The sequence below is a fragment of the Aegilops tauschii genome, chromosome 3, assembly GCF_002575655.3.
Source record: "Aegilops tauschii subsp. strangulata cultivar AL8/78 chromosome 3, Aet v6.0, whole genome shotgun sequence".
Lineage (NCBI taxonomy): Eukaryota > Viridiplantae > Streptophyta > Magnoliopsida > Poales > Poaceae > Aegilops > Aegilops tauschii.
Genome location: NC_053037.3, coordinates 108,702,104 through 108,713,455, shown reverse-complemented (window position 1 = coordinate 108,713,455; position 11,352 = coordinate 108,702,104). Strand labels below are relative to the sequence as shown.

The 11,352-nt window shown below is 38.9% G+C and overlaps 1 long non-coding RNA gene across 1 annotated transcript; it reads right to left on the bottom strand.

Annotated features, from left to right (window-relative positions):
* Nucleotides 1-294: 294 nt before the first annotated feature.
* Nucleotides 295-3,683, bottom strand: LOC120976526 (uncharacterized). The gene is made up of 2 exons (XR_005772187.3): nucleotides 2,486-3,683; nucleotides 295-2,402 (listed from the first exon to the last, which is right to left on the bottom strand). It is a non-coding gene; the product is annotated as an uncharacterized lncRNA (long non-coding RNA).
* Nucleotides 3,684-11,352: the final 7,669 nt, after the last annotated feature.

The window sequence follows — 11,352 nt, the reverse complement described above, 5'->3', positions numbered from 1 at the left end:
CTAGCTCCAATTCATCAATGTAATGTAGGCATGTATTTCAAATATAGTCATACGTGCTTATGGAAAAGAACTTGCATGACATCTTTTGTCCTACCCTCCCGTGACAGCGGGGTCCTAATGGAAACTAAGGGATATTAAGGCCTCCTTTCAATAGAGTACCGGACCAAAGCATTAACACATAGTGAATACATGAACTCCTCAAACTACGGTCATCACCGGGAGTGGTCCCGATTATTGTCACTTCGGGGTTGCCGGATCATAACACATAGTAGGTGACTATAGACTTGCAAGATAGGATCAAGAACTCACATATATTCATGAAAACATAATAGGTTCAGATCTGAAATCATGGCACTCGAGCCCTAGTGACAAGCATTAAGCATAACAAAGTCATAGCAACATCAATCTCAGAACATAGTGGATACTAGGGATCAAACCCTAACAAATCTAACTCGATTACATGATAAATCGCATCCAACCCATCACTGTCCAACAAGCCTACGATGGAATTACTCACGCAGGCCGGTGAGCATCATGAAATTGGTGATGGAGGATGGTTGATGATGACGACGGCGACGGATTCCCCTCCCCGGAGCCTCGAACGCACTCCAGATCAGCCCTCCCGAGAGAGTTTAGGGCTTGGCGGCAGCTCCGTATCGTAAAACGCGATGAATCTTTCTCTCTGGTTTTTTTCTCCCCGAACACGAATATATGGAGTTGGAGTTGACGTCGATGGAGCTCCAGGGGGCCCACGAGGCAGGGGCGCGCCCCCCACCCTCGTGGAAAGGGTGTGGGCCCCCTGGCCTAGATTCTTTTGCCAGTATTTTTTATTATTTCCAAAAATAATCTCCGTGAAGTTTCAGGTCATTCCAAGAACTTTTGTTTCTGCACAAAAATAACACCATGGCAATTCTGCTGAAAACAACATCAGTCCGGGTTAGTTCCATTCAAATCATGCAAGTTAAAGTCCAAAACAAGGGCAAAAGTGTTTGGAAAAGTAGATACGACGAAGACGTATCAACCTACAGAAAGTTTTGCATATAGTTAGAAAACCTGGAAACGTACAGGATGGACTACCATAACATAGCATTGACGGGAAAAAAAACTAAAGAGCATGTAACTGAACCTCCTGCAGCTCTAGCCTCTAGATTCAGTTCCCACGAATCCATAAGAGCAATTAAATACATGGCAAAGAAGCTTTACAAGAAAAAAAACTACTGTAGATTGCAGTGCAATCAAAGTACCACTACTACTGTAGATTGCAAATAATATGAGCAAATCAAACAAAAATATTATTACAAAATATATGGATTTATAGCTAGGATCAGTAAGCTAAGATCAAATGTCATACTAATATGTTCTAATCATGTTCTTGCTTGCTGCAATCTAAAGAACATCACCACACAGACTACAGATGCTAGGACTAGCATTGGTTAAAAATAACTAATAATCACATGAAGTCCTACAATGAAGTAGGACCAGGACAGGTACTCCTCCTGATTAGTCACCACTTACAGCCACAGGATTAAAATCATAGCTCCACTACTAAGGGATCTCACATCAGCGAGTGCCGGCTGCTATTGTAATAAGACAGACACTACCAATACTGTTAGTTTCATGTGGTCCAAGCTAAAAGTACTGGAGAGTAGCAATCATAGGTGCACCACGTTACCTCAATTTTTCATGAACAGACAAAACTGTGACTAACTAACATAACAGGACGAATGCCAGGCACCAGACACCACATGTATGCAATCACAAGCACATGTGAGCTGGCGACCGGGTGATAACGCCATGCACCATCATAATAAGCACTCGTTGTGGCAAATGACTCAAAGTAGCATCGGGGATGAACCCTTGACAGGGGCCAGGCAGGGGCAGTTCGTACTTATACTGTATGGCAGAGAACTGGATTTACAACAAATATATTGATGCACAGTCAGTATGTTATGAAGTGGATGTCCCTGATCTAATTCAAGGATTCCATCCTAATGCTACCCCTTTTTCACAGCCACAATCTGATTATTCTCTACTTGCTAACACAAAATAAAAAACAGGCATCACTGCACAGTATAGTTTCAGTGTGCGACAACTAGAAGGAAATAACGATGCCGTACAGGGGCAATATTCCAGGTACCACCAGCAACGTTGGTTTCATAGAGATTTAGGTGGCCTCGTGGGAGTCCTAGAAGTATGTAGAGGGCACCTGCACCTTACCAGGTTGTCGAGGTGGAGTCATGGGGAAGAGGGAGTGGCGGGGTTGACGACGCCCGTTCTGACCACCGTAGGAGAGCTTGGCTTGACCACCGTGAGAGAAGCATCCAGCGGTCCTGATGCCCAGTGTGGCAAGATCTGGCGGCACCTTTACCAAATCTGGTCAGGAAGTGGAGCGTGGTGGCATCCTGAAATGCAGATCTGAGCAACGGAGAAGGCATCCTGGTCTGGGCAGTGGTAAGATGAGATGCAAGAGGGGAGAAGGGGATACCTAGAATACCCGCTTGTTGATGACGGCAATGTTGAATCCCCACCACTGGAGGATGGTGTCAGATCCCGGTTCTGACAGATGGCGAGCACGGCGCTCATGGTACCCAGCCCGCTGCCCCCGCCAGCGACGACCGCCTCCATCTGAATCCGCCTGCGTGGGGAGCTAGCGGACGAGTGGTGCGGTGATGGGAGGGGAAGCCGAGACCTTGTGTGTTGGAAGCGGGTGTTTGGCCCCTCGCTTCCCCCCACCGCGGCCTCCATCGGGTGGGAGACGGAGGAAGACGGAGGCGGGGCGGCGGGGTGCCTCGATCTGGATTGAGGAGAGGGAGGTCGCACGCTGGATCTTGCCGGAGGGGAGGGGGGAGGAGCAGAGCATGGGGATCTTGGAGCGCGCTGGATCTTGGGGAGGGAGGGAGGGAGGAGAGCGAGGGGAGGGGTGGGTGGCGGCAAGGGGAGGGGAGGTGGGAGGGATCGGGGAGCGCTAGGGTTCGCGGGGGACGAGGGAGGAGTGCGGGCTGTGGCCTGTGGGTTGTTGGGCTAGGTGGGGTGAGAAGGTGAGGAGGGAGCGCTGCCGTTGGATCCGGGTGGATCGGACGGTGCTCGATCCATGATCCGCATGACATGCCTCTGAACCAATCAAAACAGAGTACATGTGTGCGACGTCCATGACCATCTAAGTAGGTCGTAACCGGCTGAAAATAAAGTGCATATCTCTTTGGCTAAGAGAACCGACTCTTTTGGCGCCGTCTTTCGGCGATTCCCCTCTGCCGGTGACTTCTTGGTCGTCGGCGGTGAGGAGGGTCGTCGGATCCCGCGTGTGTGGATCATTTTAGCTTTAGGTTTTAGGGTCCTAGTAGCTTAGGTTTTTGGATCATTCGGTGTCTCGACTTCGGGGGCGGGGGCGGCAATACTGAATAAAGAAGTTTTGGATTTTTATCCGGCAAGGCCACCAGCAAGGACCTCGGCACGTAGAAGAGCAGGGCATCGAGGAGGTGGTCGCGAGCAAGGAGTTCGTCGTCGTCACCTTCCCGGTGACCGAAGACCCGTAGTCATACCCGTCATTTTGACAACATTTTGAAAGAAATACAAAAAAACAAAAAAAAACTTTCACATTGTGGCATTATATCTGACGTAGTTTACAGGAAAAATAATAAACTTTGACTACAGTAAATGTCTTAAAAAGTGTTCTCGGAACCGAGTTATCATGTATGAAGATCAATGGCTTTTAAGCCAAATGATCAATCTTATGGCCACAATCATGGCATAGTTTGTTCAAATGATCTCATATTGTACACAAGGGTGCATCTTGGAATGGGCAAACAATATTGCCTAAAGAAAGTTTTCATTTTCTTTAGACAAAAAATTCATTTTCCATTTTTCGATTGCCCAAAATAAGTATTTTTGCGAAGGACCTACCATATATTTGTTGCAAAATTGGACCGAATCAAATTTATAAAATATTAGGACATATTTAATGTACAATTGACCAAATGGTTGGTGTCAAAATTTTTGATCCACCTCTCGTGAAAAACACAAATCTCTGCCGATTTAGTAGGAAACGGGTCAAATTTGAACTACAACCATCACATAGTTTGCTCATGATTTTTTTCAAAAATCATTTTTAGGTAAATAAGTATCTATTTAATCAGAGATACACCAAATTTTTTTCAAGGTTCAACCCCTAGCTACGAACGGTCATGCCCGTCGTTTTGACCGCATTTTGAAATGGGCATGCAAAATTAAAAAAATTAAAACATTGGAAAAACTTCGCATTGTGTCGTTATATGTGACCAAGGGTGCATATTGGAATGACAAACAATGTTGCCTAAGGAAGTTTTCATTTTCTTTGGACAGAAATTTCATTTTCCATTTTTCGAGTGCCCAAAATGAGTTTTTTTGTGAAGGACCTATCATAAATTTGTTGCAAAATTGTATCAAATCAATTTTTTAAAATGCTAGGACATATTTAATGCACATTTAACCAAATGGTTGGGTGTCAAAAGTTTTGATCCACCTCTCGTGAAAAAGACAAATTTCTACCGATTCAGTTGGAAGTGGGTCAAATTTGAACTGTAGCTACCTCGTAGTTTGCTCCTTATTTTTATAAAAAATCATTTCTGGGTACATAAGTATCTATTTAATCAGAGTAACATCAAAAGTTTTCCAAGATTAAACATCTAGCTAGGAACGATCATTCGCGCCGTTTTGACCACATTTTGAAACGGCATAAAAATTCAAAAAAATTCAAAAAATTGGAAAACCTTCGCATTGTGTCATTATATGTGACCAAGTTACCAAGAAAAATAATAAACTTATAATACGGAAATTATTTTAAAAAAGTGTTCTCATAAATGAGCTAACGTGTCTCAAGATTAATGGCTTTCAACCCAAATGATCAATCTTATGGCCATATTCATGGCATAGTTTGTTCAAATGATCTCATATTGTCCACAGGGGTGCATCTTGGAATGGCAAACAATATTTCCTAAGGGAGTTTTCATTTTCTTTGGACGAAAAATCAATTTCCCATTTTTCGAGTGCCCAAAATGAGTTTTTTTGTGAAGGACCTACCATATATTTGTTGCAAAATTGGACCAAATAATTTTTATAAAATACTAGGCCATATTTAATGCACAATTGACCAAATGGTTAAGTGTCAAAAAATTTAACCCACCTCTCATGAAAAAGACAAATTTCCGCCGATTTAGTAGAAAGTGGGTCAAGTATGAACTACAGCTGCCTCATAGTTTGCTCTTTATTTTTTCAAAAAATAATTTCTAGGTACATAAGTATCTATTTAATCAGAGAAACACCAAAAGTTTTCCAAGATTCAACCACTAGCTAGGAACGGTCAAACCCGCCGTTTTGACCGCATTTTGAAACAGGCATAAAAAATTAAAAAAATTAAAAAATTGGAAAACCTTCGCATTGTGTCATTATATGTGACCAAGTTATCAGGAAAAATAATAAACTTATAATATGCTAATTATTTTAAAAAAGTGTTTTCAGAAATGAGCTATCATATGTGAAGATTCATTGCTTTCAAGGCAAATGATCAATCTTATGGCCACATTCATGAAATAGTTTGTTGCAATGATCTAATATTGTGCAAAAGGATGCATCATGGAATGGCAAACAATGTTGCCTAAGGAAGTTTTCATTTTCTATCGACAAAAAATTCATTTTCCATTTTTTCGAGTGCCCGAAATGAGTTTTTTTTAAGGACCTACCATATATTTGTTGTGAAATTGTACCAAATCATTTTTCTAAAATACTAGGCCATATTTAATGCACACTTGACCAAATGGTTGAGTGTGAATTTTTTTGATCCACCTCTCGTGAAAAAGACAATTTTTTGCCGATTCAGCAGGAAGCGGGTCAAATTTGAACTACAGTTGCCTCATAGTTTGCTCTTTATTTTTACCAAAAATCATTTCTAGATACATAAGTATCTATTTAATTAGAGAAACATCAAAATTTTCCAAGATTCACCCACTAGCTAGCAACGGTCATGCCCGCCGTTTTTACCGCATTTTGAACAGGCATGAAAAAATCAAAAAGAAATCAAAAAATTGGAAATCCTTCGCATTGTGTCATTATATGTGGCCAAGTTACCAGGAAAAATAATAAACTTGTAATACGGCAATTATTTAAAAAAGTGTTCTCACAAACAAACTATCATGTGTGGAGATCAATGACTTTGAAGGCAAATGATCAATCTTATGGCCACATTCATGGAATAGTTTGTTCAAATGATCTCATATTGTGCACAAGGGTGCATATTGGAATGGCAAACAATGTTGCCTAAGAAAGTTTTCATTTTCTTTGGACGAAAAAATCATTTTCCATTTTTCGAGCGCCAGAAATGAATTTTTTTAAGAACCTACCAAATAATTATTGCAAAATTGGACCAAATAAAATTTCTAAAATACTAGGCCATATTAATGCACAATTGACCAAATGGTTGCATGTAAAAAGTTTTTGATCCACCTCTCGTGAAAAAGACAAATTTCCGCATATTCATTTTCTATTTTTCGAGTTTCCAAAATGAGTTTTTTTGTGAAGAACCTACAAATATTTGTTGTAAAAGAACTTCTCCATTTTTCAAGAATATTAGACCATATTTTATGAACAAATTTGTGTACACTAGAAACATTTTTTATAGATATTAAACGGTTTTAGTTACATCATTAACATTTTTAATAAATATTTTGATGTGTAATATTTTGAACACAGGTCTACATTTTTTTAAGACACATTGTACATATTGTTTATATATGTTTAACTTTTTTCAAATACATGATTAACATATTTTTCATATATTCCCAACAAAAAAAACATCTTTTCATACATACGTTTTGATGTCTACATTTGTTTTTACACACTGTACATTTCTGTATACATATAATACATTGTTGATATTGGTTAGAAAATTTTAAATACATGATTAACATTTTTAGAAAATCTTGTTTTGTTATCTACTTTTCCATATATATATGTTGTAAAATTTTCATATATACGTACTGATGATTATTTTTGCATACATGAATTTTTTATACATATCTAATATTATTTATGATTATCATTTTTTATATGCATGAAACTTTTCAAATACACACATTTAGTTTTTTAAACACATGATTACATTTTTTGAAATACGTATTAACATTAACATTTTTTTGAATTACACGTGTAGTTTTGTAATTGCTAAACCATATAGCAAGATTCATGAAGGAGTTTATTATTTTTCTATTCTAATGAAAAACTTGTTAGTTTCTCATTTTCGTTGCGCCGAATATATGTTTTTTTAGTAATATGAGGGCATCCCACATTTCTTCCTGGATAGGCCGAGGCCTACATGGCACATAGATTTTTTTAAAGGAAGTGGCCTCGGTGCCCACCTTGAGCGACACCTTAAGTACCAATGCATCCATGTGCACAACCTCATGACCATTTATATTGGTCGTAATCAGGTAGAAAGAAGGTCATTGACCACTCTTGTCTGCTTTACGACCATTTGGTGTAAGGCAATTTGAGGGTTTGAGCCCTTCCAAGCGAAATGGCCGTGGATTTATGACCAATTTAGCCGGGGTCACTGAGAGAAGGTCATAAGTTGACATATTTCTTGTAGTGGTGGTTGTGTTGAAGCAGAGCCCGTCGGCGGCAGCATGGCCGACTGATTTCATACCTATGCGCGTACGCATAGGTAACACACTATCTTGGCCGCGCAAAAGCAAGTTCACAGGTGATAAACTATATTCGTGATTTCTGTGTTCAGCCGTGACCTAGGAGAGTGAATGTTGCCTTGTGTAGAGTTTCCTGACAAGTTGTTATTCAATGTTTTTTTTGTTAGAGAAAAGATCATAGTGGACACAACTGCAGAAGCAGTGATGCAATGTTTTGTACAGTTTAACCATGACTATTTTTTTCATGCAGATATGCGATGAACTAAATTATGTATCTTCTTCGCCCTTGAATTGGATAATTACCGTGGTTTCATCTTATTCAGATATACGCAAGGAATTGGATAATGTTGTTTTCTTATCATAATCTGTCCACGGACAATGCGTAAGAAAGTACTCCCTCCGTCCAAAAATACTTGTCCAAGAAATGGATAAATTTGATGCATCTAGAACTAAAATACGTCTAGATACATCCATTCCTCCGATAAGTATTTCCGGACGGAGGGAGTAGATATGAAGACTATTTTATTAGTACTTTGATGCCATTTGATTGTAACACTATACTAGGTTTGTTGGTTCTCGAGTGAAAATATAATTCACAGTGGAACAAGGTGCCACAGATTAATTAGGAAATGAGAAAGTTGCATTTTGGTGATCATATTATTATTTTTCTCTGTAGCAATGCATGTGGACTTTAACTATGTACAATCTATATATGTCTATTTTCAACTAATATATGTATTGCACATGTTTTATATTGTAACAGTAGGATGGTAAAGAGCTCTTGGTTAATTTATTATTGAAAGCATGCCCTAAATATATCACTCATGCATACATGATTGTTGTTCTTCCGTTGCAACGCACGGGCAATTACCTAGTTAAAAAAAGGTACATTCTTGCACACAGCAGATAGATATGTACGTAAAAGGATCTACCCAGATTTTTTTTTGCCGGATAGGATCCACCCAGATTGTACAGTATGGTTTTTCAAACAAAGCATATGGTGAAAGTGGTCAGGTGTTACTGCGCTAGAGGGACACTACTAAGAAGTACATGAGCGATGCCTCGTGTATCTGGGGAAGGCTATGTGCCGCCTGCTGCAAGCCAGACGGCTGCCTCGCCCACAAGGCATCAGTGGTGGGCCGGCCCAGTAGGACGTGCTTCGTCCTGATGATGTCATGCTGATGTCACTTGAATTCCTTGTTTTCCTCTTTTTTAGTTATATTTATATATTATATAAATGCATATATTTTCAAAAACTAAAATTTACACACCAAATTTCAAACCACAAATTATAAAAATGCTAACATAATATAAAAAATTGGTAACACACTTAAAACAATGTTGATAACTTCCAGAAAAAATGTTTGTGCAATGAATAAATGTTCACGTGTTTACAATTACAATTATGTGGAATTATGAAAAATGCGTATACAATATATGTTTCCTGTAATGTAAAAATATTTCATACCATTAAAAAATATGTACATTTTATGGAAATATTACCATGTTTCAAGGAAATGTGCATGAATTTTTATAAAACAATTATATACAATGTAAAAAAAATTATGGAGGTTAAAAATATTTGTTTCCATTAAAAGAATGTGGATGACATTTTAAAGAAATTTCACGTGTTTCCGAAAAAAGTCCGTGAAATTCTTGAAAATATTCATACAATGTAAAAAAAATTGTTTGTGCGGTTCTAGAAAATTTAAAAATGTACAATGTGCATTTAGAAAATGTTACCATGTATCCGTACCAATATAAAATGACCCAAAGGTGCAGATCCAACAAATCTTAGCCATCAAACAATGTCAATCCACCGACCAATATTGCTCCAATGGCGAGCGCATAACATGTTTAGTGTGCAAGTAATTATATATTAAATATAGAGCATCCACGCAATTGACACGTAATTCTGATCCTACCTAATATTAATATGCAATAACTTTTCTACCTGATATTAACGTGCAATTAGTTTTCTGCTCAATATCAACGTGCAATGTATGTATCGCAAGTTTGAGAAAGTGTTCAAAGCATGTGTTTTAAAAATATACATCATATATTTAAAAAATGTCCAATGTGTAGCATGCAAATGTGTCACGTGTGCTCTGCAAATGTACATTGTGTACCAGCAAAAGTAGACATGTGTTAGAAAAAAAAGGAATACCAATAAAACTGACAAAGGAAAAAACATAGAAAACCAAGAAGGAAACGAAAAGAAAACCAAAGTATATTGAAGAAAGAAATAAAACCAAAAATACAAATGAGAAAACAAAAAAATGACAAAAAAATCAAAGAAGACCAATGAAAAAACAAATTAAATAAAAACGGAAAAAATAGAAAACCAGAACATAGCAGACCTACAGCGCGCAGCGAGCATCCACGTTAATGGCCGGCTTGCTAGTGATCGCCCATAGGCAATTCCTATTAGGAATTGGTACGGGCGACATATAGACCTGCCGAGTGTATGCACCGCTATAACCGACACATTTTACCTCCCCATAGTGCATGGATCGGAAACTTCGGGATAGTGGGCTAGGCTAGCTAGACAAACGAAATTTTATCGCTTAAGATAGTAGGCTGGGATATGAATACAGTTTGTTTAATTCACATCTAGATGTTTTTTAAGGATGTCACATCTAAGCTCCCACAAATAGATAATGCAGCAACAAGAAATAAAAAAAACAAAGACAAAAAAATAGACCACAAACAGAGTGGACATCAGTTTAGATGTGATATAACTATGTCACATCTAGATGTGTCCTAGACAGATCCATACGAATAACCATTTATGAACTCGGGCTCATCTCCATCCAATGAACAGTAAATTTAAAAAAAATATTTAAGAAAATGTTTTTTTGACATGGAAGTTTTTAAAAACTACACAAACATTTCTTAAAATGTATATTTTTAGATTTACACAAATATTGTTTATACTACATGAACACTTTATTAGAATTACATTAAATTAAAATATACAAATGTTTTCTACAGATTTTGAACTCGTTCTTAAATTTGAAACTTTTTATTTCCATGAACAGAAAATAATTTAGATAGAAAAATGAGCACTTTTAAATTTCACACACATTTTTCAAAATACATGAACATTTAAAAATACATGAACACCTTTCAAAACCCTTTGACACCTTTTCAAGTTTCACAACACTCATTAAAGCTTCATGAACATTTTCGGGGTGCCCAGACTCACCCGGGCGCGTCCGCCATATTGGACCTGCCCACCCCGGTCCTAAAAATAGCTCGTCCTTATCTGCACCTTGGTCCGAACCCTAGCCATTTGCCACTCAACTTCCAGTCCGCTCCGGCAAGCTCCTCTCCGGTGACCTTCGACCATTTCCGGCATGGCGGGTACTGGATCTGTGTCCGAAAACTTCAGATCTGTCGACTGGGATCTCATCCCCGACTCGGATGGAAGGAGATAACCGTCCGGTTGGTTCTCCGCCTGTCCCGGTAGGAAACCCAAGCTTCGGCTGCCTCGCTGCTTGAATCCATCATCTGAAGCTCGCGGTGAATGGAGTAATAGGCGCACACCTATTGAAGGGTCGGGCGCGCCCTCACCCGTGCCTTTGCAACTTACGAGCCAGTACCAGGACGGCAAAAGAAAACGCAACCGCCTCCTCCTCCGCCACCAAAAAAGTCTAGGGTTTGTGCCTCTCGCCGACTC